The sequence below is a fragment of the Spermophilus citellus genome (assembly GCF_964194105.1).
Source record: "Spermophilus citellus genome assembly, chromosome: 18".
NCBI lineage: Eukaryota > Metazoa > Chordata > Mammalia > Rodentia > Sciuridae > Spermophilus > Spermophilus citellus.
In genome coordinates, this window is record NC_138200.1 from 61,361,931 (window position 1) to 61,375,202 (window position 13,272).

The following is a 13,272-nucleotide window of genomic DNA, read 5'->3' on the forward strand; positions in this document are numbered from 1 at the left end:
CTGGCAGAGCTTGACATGGTGCCAGCTGGCAAAGGGGACTTGCTGTTTGGTCCCACGCAGGGCAGTGCATCTGGTCTCACTCTGAGAGGTAGGCTGTTGAGGGCTGGGACCGTCGCCCATAAGTGCTGTGGGGAAATAAGCAGAAAGAGAGAAGGACTAGATGTGTCCGGGTGCTGTTTGATAGAAGGATGGCCTCTCTGGAAAGGTAGCATTTGAATAGACCTAAAGAAGGTGCTAGCTGGTAGCAGAGCACTCCAGGCAGAGAGGAGAGCAGGTGCCACTGAGGTCAGGGCTGGCATGGCATGCTTGAAGAAACGCAAAGAAGCCAGCCCCACACAGTGGATGTGGACAAGGAATCAGAGGGAACCTGGAAATCAGCATTTGGCCAGAGCATGCATGTGAAAAGAGACGGGGATCCTTCTGGAGAGCCTTCAGCATAGAGGTTAGCAGAACTGATTCATCTCTCCGAAGGACCACCTGGTTGCTCTGTTGTATGTATTGGAAGGGTGGAACATGACGAGGTCTGAAGCCGTGTCCTGTTTAGGAAGCCGCTATAGCCATTTAATCTCCAACCCCTAATCCCCAGTCCCCAAGCTCTAACCACCCCCCAAACCCCGATCCCCAACCACCAACCACCAAATCCCAACTGCCACTGAGGCCGAAGAACTGCTGGGTCCCATGTAAATCCATGCTCAAAGTGGTCACTCTTGTATCTGGGGTGGTGGACAAGTCTGGAAATAGTGCCGCTTGCACAAAGTCCCAAAGGTGATCAGTGTCTCTGCATTATGTGCTTAAAATGACAATTGTGTATTACTATATGTTCTATGACAGCACAGAGCATTTAAGAATCAGAATCACTCACAGGACGTTGGTGTTCCCTTCTGTGGGCATCTCGTCAGGAACTAACAGTGCGCAGGTGTCTTCTCTGAGGAAGTGCTTGATTCAGTCACTTGGGGAAGGCCACGTGGGCCTTGTCCTCCATTGTGAGGTTACTGTCTTTCCCTTTGTGGGTAATAAATACTTTAAAGGAAAATTAAGAAAACACAAAGAAGTGGTGACCTTTATTCCCCCCTGACCACTACCAGCTCATTCTGGGCTTTGAGGGCTGGGATCGAGGGTACCCACACGCAGGCGGGGAGCAGCTCAACCACATTAGGTGCCCTGCTCAAGGTGGTCCTGTTTGTGAGTGGCCAGATCATAAACTCCATGAAGGCAGGGGTCTGGACTCTTCTGTCCCCAGAGCACCCTCATCAGCCACAACAGCTCTTGTACATACAGTAGGCACCAAATAGGTGTTTGCCATCGGAATACAGTGGAGCCGATGCCTGTTTTCTAACTCCATGCCGGTGTCCTCTCCTCTGCAACTCTGGACTGCTTGGAAACGGCTCAGCCCTCTAACAGGGGAGGGCAAGCCCCCCCTCCCCGCCTCCATCCAGCTCCTTAACTGTCATTAATTAGCACCCCCATTCCTAAGATTTCAGGAACGTCCAGCTTCTTGCTAGCATGGCGAGTACTGTCCATGGTCCCACCCATGGCTAAGTCGTTGGCCACAGACAGCAGACGCTGGGCTCTCCCAGCGACATTCCTGCCGTGTTTGGAGCAGTGGGGCAGGGTGCTCTGCCGCTCATGTCCGCTGAGGTTTGTGTTGCTGTGTTTATGGGAAAACGCTGTTACTATTCTGAGGCTGGTTCTCACTTATTCATAGCTCCGCGCTGGTGGGTGGAATGAGAAGTTATAATAGAGTGCAGGTGCCTCTCATTGTTTTCCGCTCCTCACTGGATAGTGTTTATTAAAAAGGAAATCACAGTGGTGTGTCTGGAGCTGAAGTCTGAACAAATAACCCAAAAGGAGGAGTCCCAGGAAGGTGGGCAGGAGGCAGCACACAAAGAAAAGCAAAAACAAGTCTGAGCTAATTGGGATCAGTCAGTGCTTTGCATGTGAATTATGAACAGCAAGCTTGGCTGCAAAATCATTATTGTACTCAACCTTTGTTGGCATACTTCACGCACTTTTATGGAAGATCCACCATTTGAATTTAACACATTTTACCCAAGCCTTTAACGGAACTTGAAAATATGATTCTGAGAGCTGAAGTGAGATCCTTTCCAAGTATTTAAAATGGCACAGGGATGGATGGATATATTAGTATGCACACTTCTCTTAATGCTTTCCTGTTCCTTGGAGGAACCACACCAGGTCGTTCTGGGCAAGGTCTGGAGCCTTGAACTCAGCTGAGGTCTGCCTTAGGAAAGGCGTTGGAATCCATGTTGCCATCTCCTGTTCTCCAGCTGGCTCCTTGGAAGACACACGGTGCACGTGATAGTGGGAGGCCATCCTGACACTTTGCATTGTTCTGGACTGTGAGGTGCTCCCAGGAGGTCCTCTGTTCTTCACATCTCATGGGTATCCAAGAGATCTGCTTCCTCATTTGGAAAACATTTACAATACAAAGATAAACTGAATGTCGCCTTTGCCCGTAGCATTCACGGTCTTGAGAGGGACACAGTCATGTACAACTAAAGACAGCACGGGGGTTGTGTGCTGCAGAGGTCAAAGGAGCAGGACCCAAAGAGATCAGTGCGCTCAGCCTGAGGATTCAGGGAAGATTTCATACAGGTGGCCACATTTGAAGATGCCAGGAAGATAAGTGGAGTCTTCTTTTGCTCAGAGTGGGTAGGGAAGGGCTTTGTAGGCAGAGGCATAAGCCTGAAGAGGCTCAGGAAGACCAAAACCATCAACACATTCAGGGGTCTCACAAGCCTACTGTGTCCAGTTTGTGCAGGTGGAGGCGGGGCTCTAGGTGAGACTGGAAAGTTCAGTGAGGAGGGCAGACAGAGGGAGACCTCCCAGCCTCACTGCTGTCAGGGAGGGGAGCCATGTCAGGCTTACAGAATAGAAGACAGGGCTCCCAACTCCTGCCATCAAGCATTCTCGTATTTTTAGAAGGGTCTGGTTCCTGAAATACCTCAATTCCTCTGCTTCCCTGGCTCCTCTCTCTTCTGCCTGTTCATTGAGCTGAAAGATTATCAGGACTATATTCAGCTCTCGCCAATAATAACATGAAACAAAAATATCTCATGGGTTTGCTGCTTGTGTTTTGACTATTCATGGCAAAGCCCTTGAGAGTCGCACCCACCCCACCCCATCCCTGTAGTTTTGGGGCAGCTTTTCCATGAGTGAAATGGGGCCTGACTTTTGCTCAAAATGATATTCTTTTGTGGCTTATCTGCTCCAAGAAGTGAAGGACTCAGCCACGTTCCTCATCTCTTAATGGAACAGAGAAGCTTCTGCGGCACTCTGCAGGTAGCCCATAGACCACGCAACCCTTCTGCACCTGAGGAGAGCACGGTCTTTAACTCCCCGGACCCCTGCTCATGTAGGATGAAAATTTCTTCCGTATGGACTGGACTTGAGCCTTAGCAATATGGTACCAGCAGTGCTTCACCCCAGGGGCAGGTGCCCATTGAATGTCACCGGCATCGTTAACCTGGCCGTTTTCAGTTTCCTCTGCATTTCTGCCTTTGTTTCCTTTGGCCAATGGAACGCTGGATTTGGTCCCTACTTTCTGCTGAACCACAAGTGGCTGTGATCCTCCCATTTAGCATTGTCTTGTTGGACATTGGCAAATCTAATACCATGAGCCTCTTCAGGAGGCTGAGTCCTTCAGGGTCAAGGCCAGTGGGTTGCCCTCGGCACTCTAAACACAGGACCATGGGAGGGCACTGGCTTTCTGTGCAGGACTCAGCTGCCACAGATGATCCCCCAGGTAGTCTTTGGCTTTCACAAGGACACCCTGGCCACTACCTCAGAACCTCCTAATCCATCTCCCAAAGTCACAAGGCACTAGGGGAGCAGAGGGGAGAGAGGGGGATACACAGCCTGGTTCAAAGAAATGATCCAGAACTTTCAGAGTCCTTCCTTCTAGGTGTCCTCTAGATCTTCCCAAGCAGAGTGGCTGGGACCCTGGCATCTAGGCCCGGGCCTCTGACCTCTAGTATGACTTTTTGACATGGGCCAACCCGTGGCCCCTCTTCTTCAATTTTCTCATTTGTACAATGAGAATTCAAGTATTTATTATGAGAATTAAATATTAAGATCAAATATCATGATCCACAAATGGTGCTTGGCAACTGGTGCCCAGGAAACCTGACCCAGCGGCCCCTGTGGCACCAGTAGTGTGTGCCAGGCAAAGAGGTGTGGTCTTCATGAATTGCATCAGTTTCAAGTCAACGTGGACATTCAGGCCCCACCCCAGCCCTGTTTCATACAGCATGTGTCTTTTCAAACTTTACCTGAAATTCTGAGATCCATTTGAAGAAAATAAGGACAATTGGAGATGAAGTTCTTGTCAAGTGAGTTTCCGACTTTATGCTTTAGGAACCTTGTTTTTGGTCTCTGTTTCTGGCAGGCTGTTGCTCTCCCTCCACCCCCCTCCCCCTGCTTGCACAGTTGACCTTGACCTTGACTCTGCCTTCTGTGCATCCATGCTGCCCATCAGGACTGGCCGTGAAGATTCGAAAGGTACCTCCTAGAAATGTCTGTCTGGCCGTCCCAGGCCGCAGTCACACGTAGCTACTGAGCACTTGAAATGTGGCTCGTGTGACCAAGGGACTGAACGCCTAATTCAATTTAAATAATTTAAATAGATTTCCCTAGTGGCTGTCATGTTGGGCTGCACAGTGTAGGCACTGCAAATTCAGACATAAAATCCACGGTGCCTGCTCCTACAGAGCCCTGGTGGTCAGGGGAGTGAGCTGTGGGCACTAGGAGTGTGAGAGGACAGGCACATGCAGGCGGGCACAGGGCCGGGAAAGCCCTGGTGTCAGAATAGTCAAAAGGTCTCTCCAGTGCCATGCGCAGAGCCTCCCTGGAGAGCGGATCTGTTTGTGATGTACCCAGTCCTGGGACAGGCACTTTGCTGAGGCACCGTCACATTTCACCTGGGCTGTGGTGATGGCAACCCATCCTACAAGGGAGTCTGAGATTCAACTGGGTGACCGACCCCCAAGGCACAGCTGAGGTTGAGTGGAGAGAAGCCTGGTTCCCAGCCACACCAGGCTGCCTGCTCCTCTGTTTACCCCCTCACACCCTCGTCTCCTTCGCTGGTCCCTTTAAATACTCCGTGACACGTCCCTGTCCCCATCAGCCTTCAGGCGGGATGGAGGCAGGTTGCACGTAACTGGCTTCTCTTTCGGTGAGGAACGGGCTGTCAGCAAGACCACAGGATAATAAATATGCCAGTATTTACATCATGCCGGATCTCGGTGTGATTGCCACCCGTGTTGTTGACCAGGGTGTCACATGCCCATGCTCTAATCCTGGTCTCGATATGACTGTGAGGACAGGGCCAAGTCATTTCACAATGGGGGTGAGTGTTCCTAGCTTCTCAGAAGACCGACGCAATTCAAGGTATGAAATCCAAGGTGTGGCCTCAGAGTCATTTCGTTCAGCAGTTTCTCTGCTGTGCTTTCTCAGGAGGTGAAAGGGGAGCTCGTTATGGTCTCCCGTCCGGCTGGCCTGTTCACCAGGAGGTTTGCAGGTGGGCCTGGAGGGAGACTTCCCTTGAGAAACCTTGTGACTGGCGGCGTTGCTTTCCCCAGCCCTGAGCCATTTCTGTCCTGTGCATGGGAAGGGAACCCTTGTCACTGGCAGGTGCACCCCTGGCGCCCTCTCGGCTCCAGGTCAGCTCTTCCTGGAAACACCCACATTTACCCTGCAGTGTGCTGTTTCCCGCCAGGTGGCACTTGACAGGGATAGGATGCCCCCCCACCCCACTTGGCAGTGACCTGTTGGATTCACTCCAAATCCCACTTTACATCCCCAGCTATTTCAGGGTTTGACAGGCCTGAATTAAACCAATGAACTTACTCTTCTCATGGAGCATTTTACCTGGAAGGGATTCATAGAGATCACAGCTTCACCTAAACCTCTCCCTCCCACATACCCCACCACTGGGGAACGTGGTAGACGTGGCTCCAACATGTCTCACTGTTTAAGACTGATGTATTAAGGCCCAGAAACGGCTCTGCTGCTTCTGCCAGGGATGGCCGACAGATTCCTCTGCCGAAGGCTCCGTGCTCAGCACCTGGTACTGATCCCCTCAGCCCCACAACTCTGTGAATGAGATGCATTTTTAATCTCCAGTTTTAAGAGTGAGGAGCCTGAAGCTCAGAGAGCGTCAGCAGCTGGCTCCAGCTCCCACCGCACATAAGTGGAACCAGGACCCCATGGAGCTGGTCAGATTAGGAAGCTTGTGCCCTTAGCCAAAGGTATCAGGTCCAGTGGGTGGCAGAGGGGGATCTCCCTCGAGGTTCTCACTGTGTGCCCTGTGTGGCCCCATGGAAGGGGAGAGAGGGAAGGCGTCTTTGGAACTGGGTGGCATAACATATGGTCCCTTACAGCTTCGCGCCTCCTGTGGTAGCTTAAAACTAAGGCCATGGGTTATAGGCACAAAGCAATGGCGGGCAGCCACCAGACCAGGTCTCTTCCAGCCAAACTTCCTGTCAGTGGCAAAGGCTCTGGAACACCGTGAGTGGCACCTGGTACAGATCACCTCGGGGAAAGTCCATGTGCAGGTTTTGTCTCTTTGTTTTGTGTTTTTTGTTTTAGTTGAAATAAATGAATGGTGTGCCCAGGGTTCCAGGTACTTCAAGTCCCCAAGACCCCTAGGGTCCTGCAGCCTGGGGTCAGGCTCTTCTTGTCTGCACCTCCTCTTTGGGAGGAGACTCTGGGGGTTCACTTCCCCAGACAAGACACTCCCAACAGCCTCCTGTCACCTCTGGAGGCTGGGGTTAGGGAGATGGACCCAGAGAGCACTTGTCTCCTCCCACCCAAGAGGGCCGTGTCCGCTCATGGGTGAGCTGATTGATTGGTGGATCACGTCCTTGAGCTCTCACCCTGTGGATGTCATGCTAAGAGCTGGAATGTGTTAATAAATGAGTCAAAGGCCCCTGTCTTGAGGGGACTTGTGTGACCACGGGAAGAAGATAATAAGCAGTAAACACACAAGATCAGATAGAGACGGAGCGCCGTCAAGAAGGCAGGCCGGGCAAGCAAGTGCAGGGAAGGGGGTCCAGGGAGGACCGAGGGCCGTGATGTTGGGTCTGAGGGATGAAAACCAGCCTCCAACTGGAAGGGCTGAGTGGGGAGTATGTTCCAGGCAAGGTGAGCTGAAGTTCAGAGTCCCAGAGGCAGAAAAGGACTTGTCCTCTTGATGGGACAGAACACAAAAGCGCCTGGGTGGCCGACGTGGCTTGGGCCGTGGGGTGGATTCCAGCTGGATTTTATTCTTGAGGAATCAAGGAAGTCATGGAGGGTTTTAAGCAGGGGACTGACAGGGCCCAGTGGTGTTTTCAAAAGCTCTGTCTTGGGGCTCGAGGGGTCAGAAAGCAGCAGTGGCCTGCAGTGTGTGGATGACATTGCCCAGAGCCTTGGGGCCAGGCCAGAGAATGGACCTCCCACAGGGAAGCCCAGGCTCCTCACAGCCTCCACACCTGGAGATCCTTTTTCATTTGCAGCCTCCAGAGGCACAGAGTGCCCTACATGACGCTCTGACATTCTAGACCCAAACTAGTGTTGTCCTTTCTGAAAGGTACATCAGGACAGGAAGTGACATGTTTGCCCCAACTGAGGTGCGGTGGGGTGTGTTGGGACCCTGGCATGTGCCCGAGCCCCTGTGCCCAGGACCCCATCATGTCAGCTGGCCACTGGTCACGAGAGATGTTTCAGAAGCCCTGCATCTCAGTGCTTGGAAGCTGGAAGGACAGGGAAGGGGAGCTTGGCTGCGGTGCTCAGAAATCCACAGGTCACCCTGCCATGTGCCACTGGGGTTGCCTCTGTCCTGCTTCTCCCCCCACCTCTGTCACCAACCACTGTCCTGCCCAGGGAGGCCATGTCCATCCAAGAGCTGCTGCAGGTCATGGCCCAGTGCTGCCAGGGGTAGATGGCCAGGCCCCCTGGGGAGCGATGACGTATGCTTTGTGCGCTTCCTATGTAAACACGCAGGTCTCCCCTATGACTATCCATAGGGGATATAAATAAAGTCACGATGACTACGGCGGTGAAGGTGATGACGTTTCAGCAGGTAGCAGGCCTTGGCACGCCGTGTGTGCTCCACCCAGCACCCCAGCTATTTACCTGGGAGAACGCCTCGGATCCTCCCAACAACCCCACAGAGGAGTGCTGCATGTCCTTGTCCTACATGTAAACTGAGGCCGAGGACTTGAGTGCAAGCAAGATGGTTCCCAGACCTGTCCTCCTGACCACTACTGGACGTCCGCGAGCTCCATCTTATTATGGCTCTTCTTTTTCTCAGAGGGGCGGGGCTAGATAGAGGAGGCTGGTGCACTCAAGGACAGATGTCCTCATCCCCCTTCCTCATCCTCCTCCCTCATCCCCCTCCCTCACCGTCACTGGGGCTTCCTTTGCCCAGGCGCTCCCGTTCCCTCTGCTGTGGCTCTCCCTCCTCCAGCGCTGCTGTCAGCACCTTGAGGAACCCGCCCTTCCAGCCGCCCTCCCTGTCCTTCCTTGAGCGCTTCTCTGCAGCAGTCTCCAGCTGCCCCTCCAGGCGTTCCCTCTGGTGGTCAAGAAGAGGCCGCAGGCTGCTCCCTCCTGCTCCTGGGGGTGCCCCACAGTGCTCTAGGGTCTAGATGCACCCCCAGGGGTAGGGGAGCCCGCCCGTGGGGTGATGGGCCCACGTGACCAGTGCTTCCCCTTCTCTCCAGCAGGCAGCAAGGCTCCCACCACTCCACCGCCCAGATCCAGGCCCCTGGACCTGGACTGTGCCTCTTCCCTCCCTCCGTCTCTCCCTCCCTTCCTTCCCTCCTTCCTTCTTCCTTCCTTGTGTTCTAGTCTTTCTTTTCTTAATCTTTCCTGTTTTACTTAGTGTTGCAGTTTTTAAAACTTGTGATCATACTACATTTGCCATTTGAAGTTTTTGACAAAGTTATCGTGGTATTACAAAGGCCTTGGGTACTGTGTCTTATGACCGAATGGTACAATTATAAGATGTCCCACTAAGAATGAGATAAACATTGTGAACTAAACAATGATCCATGGCGCTTTTCTCTCTCAGAACTGTTTTTGTGCTTATTAGAAAGGCTCTTTTGACTTATTTAGACGTGGATCTATCGTATATCAGACCCTCTCCATGCCTTTCTGGGCACCGAGCTTTTGGTTACAGAATCATAGTGCATAGAGAGATCTAAAGACACTTTAAATGTCAATTAAACTCAATGTGGATAACACCAAAAGCCCACTCATTTCCACTGAAATGAGAAGCTAAGACCAAGATCTCATAGGGGAACAAAACGTGTTTCAATGTGCATGAGAGTTGGTCCATATTTGTAATGGCTGCCTGAGAGCGGGAGAGTGCACATCAGACCTGACTTACAGTCCTCTTAACATGAGACATTCAGATTCCCACAGCCTTCTGCTGAGCTCTGCTCACAGGGCACACAGTGCTGCGCGGATCAGCAAACCTGCATAGCAAGTGGGAGCAGGCCTGGGCTAAGGGAGCTTGCCCAGGGGACTCGGCCCGAAGGAGGAGGAGGATAGTGAGATCACAGACAAGAGAGAGAAGACAGGAAGAAGTCTCAGCACGACCCAGCTGTGCTCAGCATGAGCTCCTTCTGGGAAGTGGTTGCTCTTCCCCAAGGCAAGGCCTCTGATGGAGACCTGGGGAGGCCAGGGTGCCCTGAGCAGGGTAGACTGACACTCGGAGCCTGGGCCCAGGGAGGGAGAGGAGGCACCTGATGCTTTCCAGGCACCACGGACTTGCCAGCCTACCCTGTGTCTTTTGCAAAGATAACATGTCTTCTAAATTGCAGTTTTGACAGCAATAATGGCCATGGTGATGGTGGTGGTCATGCTGATAATGGCCATGGTGATGGTGGTGGTGATGCTGATGTCGGCCATGGCGATGATGGTGGTGGTGATGCTGATGTCAGCCATGGCGATGATGGTGGTGGTGATGCTGATGTCGGCCATGGCGATGATGGTGGTGGTGATGCTGATGTCGGCCATGGCGATGATGGTGGTGGTGATGCTGATGTCGGCCATGGCGATGATGGTGGTGGTGATGCTGATGTCGGCCATGGTGATGGTGGTGGTCATGCTGATAATGGCCATGATGATGGTGGTGGTCATGCTGATGTCGGCCATGGCGATGATGGTGGTGGTGATGCTGATGTTGGCCATGGCGATGATGGTGGTGGTGATGCTGATGTCGGCCATGGCGATGATGGTGGTGGTCATGCTGATGTCGGCCCTGGCAATGACGGTTGTATCGGTGGGGTCCATAGAACCTTCTTTGACCGTGGCTCCTCACATGTATTGACACACTGAATCCTCATGGCCACCCTCCAAGGTCAGGGCCATTGCTGTTCCCAGTTCACTTGCATCTCCTTCAACCCCTTGGTCCTGATGACCGAGGCTCAGAGGATATGGGCTCCCGGGTAGAGGCAGAACGGGGAGGGCAGGTCAAGCCCTGAGAAGACAAGAGCTCTTTGACCTCAGTGGATCTGAAGGTGAAGAACGAGAAATCTGTGGCTCTGCCTGGCTATTCCCCACTCAGGAGCCCACGGGCATCTGCTGGGTGCCATTCTCACCCACTTGAAGATTGCCAGTAGCAGTTGGGCACAGAGGCCCTGAGACAGGCTACCAGCCACGTGACTTCTCTGAGCCTCAGTCTCCTCATCTACAAAGTGGGAATAAATAGCAATCAATGCCTCAGAGAGTTGTTTTGAGAATTAAATGAGACAATACACAAAGTGCCCAGGAGTGGTTCAGGTTTTTGCCAGGTTGTCCCCATTGTCATGGCTGGCTTTGGCTGCCCCTAGGAAGTGATTCCCCTGAAATCTCCATCTGAGGCCTGTGGCTCCAAGCTCAGCCATGACTCTCGTCCTAGGGATGGACCCACCTCTGTCGGTCCCAAGCACTGCCAAGGGGTCCTCCTGGCTGGCAGTATCCTCTCGAGTGTCTAGCCCACGCCTCCTAACACACCTGAGTTCACACTCACAACCTGTGACCACATGAGAAACCCAGGTGCCCCTCCTGCAGCTGGTCAGGGGGCCCCGGGGTCAGTCGGCAGCAGCAACCCAAAGAACAGAAACCAGCTCCTGGGCAGCACGAGTGGCAGCGGTGATTATAGCCAAAGAGAGCAGAGTCCTAGAGGCTTGCACCGTCTCGGGGGAATACACTAATTGAGAAATAACATGCATAGAAATAATTCAATACTAGTATGTAAAACTAAAAACAATAACCAAGTGTGACTGGCTGTCTGAGAATTAAGTAAAGGAAGATGAAGTGTCTCTCGCCAGCAGGCGCTCCCCGCAGAGGGGAGGGCTGCGGTGGCTCTCGCGCCTCCTGCCTTCTAGGGACAAGTGTCACTCTGCAGCAGAGATGGCCACTTCAGCAGCAGCTTTCAGCACCTTACTCCGAATATTTCTTTGAGCAGCAGCTGCTAGGAGAGAACCTCAGTTAAGGCTGTTTCTAGGGGCACAAGGAGGTCTCAGGCTGAAACACACAGCCCTACACCAGTGGTGCTCAGGCTTTCCGAAAGGAAAGTGAGTGTGTGTACACGGGCACGCGAGCGCCAGGTTATTACAGATTGCAGGTGTACAGGAACGTCGCCATGACTCACAATGACACCATACACGATACTCTTGCTTGTAAGCTCGAGAGCTGATTCTCACTCCATGGTTCCAGCTGGTTCTTGCCATGCAGGGGCATCCATTGCCAAAATACTACTGTGGCCCGTGACTGCCGTCACAGGGAAAATGGGCGAGTATTTTCATTTGCTCTAATAAGTCAGGTGCAAGTAAAACAGCCAAGGTGTGTGTCTGCCCTCCACTTATTCACAACTGACATGACTTCTTTGCTGGTCAGAAGAATATTCCTTTGTTTTTTATGCTGTTCATAATGCAGCCTCTTTATAAATGACACACGTTCGTTTTATCTGCATCACTAACATCTTTTACATAACCCTCATTTTTTTTTTTTTTGAGACATGTTCTCCCAACATTGCTTGAGGCTGGCCTCCAATTTGTCACCCTCCTGCTTCTGGAGTTTCTGGAATTACAGGCATGTGTATGGCTTTTACATCAGTTTCTTAAGTCTAGAGCATCAGTAAAACTACAAGTGACACCCTCATTTGTAATGATTGCCCATTTCCCTGGTGTAAATGCTTGTACTGAAGCCAATTATAAGTCATCAATGTGACATCACCGAAGGAGTTGGGAATGACATGTGTCCTTATTTACAATGCAGTAGAAATAAATGCTCTTGAGCATAAATAATAGTAATAAACACAATTTAAGTCATGAGTTTTGAGTATTTGTTATTTTTTTTATTTACGAGTATAGTTTTTTTTTTTTTTTTACTTTCCATGTCCAAGTATCATTTAGGTGTAAGCTCATATGAATCATTTTTTCCTTGCAGTAGCTTTATGCAGATGTAAACTGTAGGCCCACCTGAAGTGTGCAGTTTGGTCACAGGCTGTGCATTCTTCATCCCTAAAAGAAGCTGTACCCATAGCTGCCAACCCGCCATGTCACTCCCTCACCGTTGCCTTTGAAGCGATCGTGGTTATAGACAGCAGCTCCCCGGCATTTCCTTCAGGACAGGGGTTTTCTAATAAGTGCTTTAGATTTTGCAATGTGATAAAATTGACAGGGGAGTCACCTCTTAACCATCGTAAGTGGAGAATTCAGCTACTTTCCATGTCCCAGCGGCCACAGTCATCACCATCTACTCCCGGAGAATTTTCATTTTCCCCAAAAGGAACCTTGTGTCCACCGAGCAGTCATGTCCCATTGCCCATCACCCCTGAGAAACTCTACTCTGTGAGTTTGCCTTATCTGAAAGGTCCACGTATGTGGAACTGCACAGAATGGGACCTCTGTGCCCTGCCTCTTCCCTCCACAGAAGGTTCCAAGGCCCTTCTGTGTTCTGGAATGTGCCAAGCTTCACCCCTTTTCATGGGTGTTTAATGCGCTATCATGTGCAAACACTGTGTTCTGTTTCTCCAGCTGCCAGCTGATAGACATTGTGTTGTTTCTACTTTTCAGGTCTTCGGAATCTTGCTGCTACCTACAGTGGTTCATGTGTTTTGTTGTTTATGTTGTAGACACCTGTTTTCTGTTTCCTTGGATCTGTACTTAGGCATGAATCTATTGGGTTACACGGCAGCTAAGCATTTAACTTTCAAAGGAGCTAGGAATGGTTCCCTCCAGGTGCACCACCATGCTGCCCTCCTGCTAGCAGTTCGGGGTC

General features: G+C 51.6%; 1 protein-coding gene across 1 annotated transcript in view; it reads left to right on the forward strand.

Annotated features, from left to right (window-relative positions):
- WWOX (WW domain containing oxidoreductase) overlaps positions 1-13,272 on the forward strand; it is a gene marked incomplete at both ends in the record, with an annotated part of 882,099 nt that overhangs the window by 527,571 nt on the left and 341,256 nt on the right. The gene's annotated exons all lie outside the window — the stretch shown is intronic.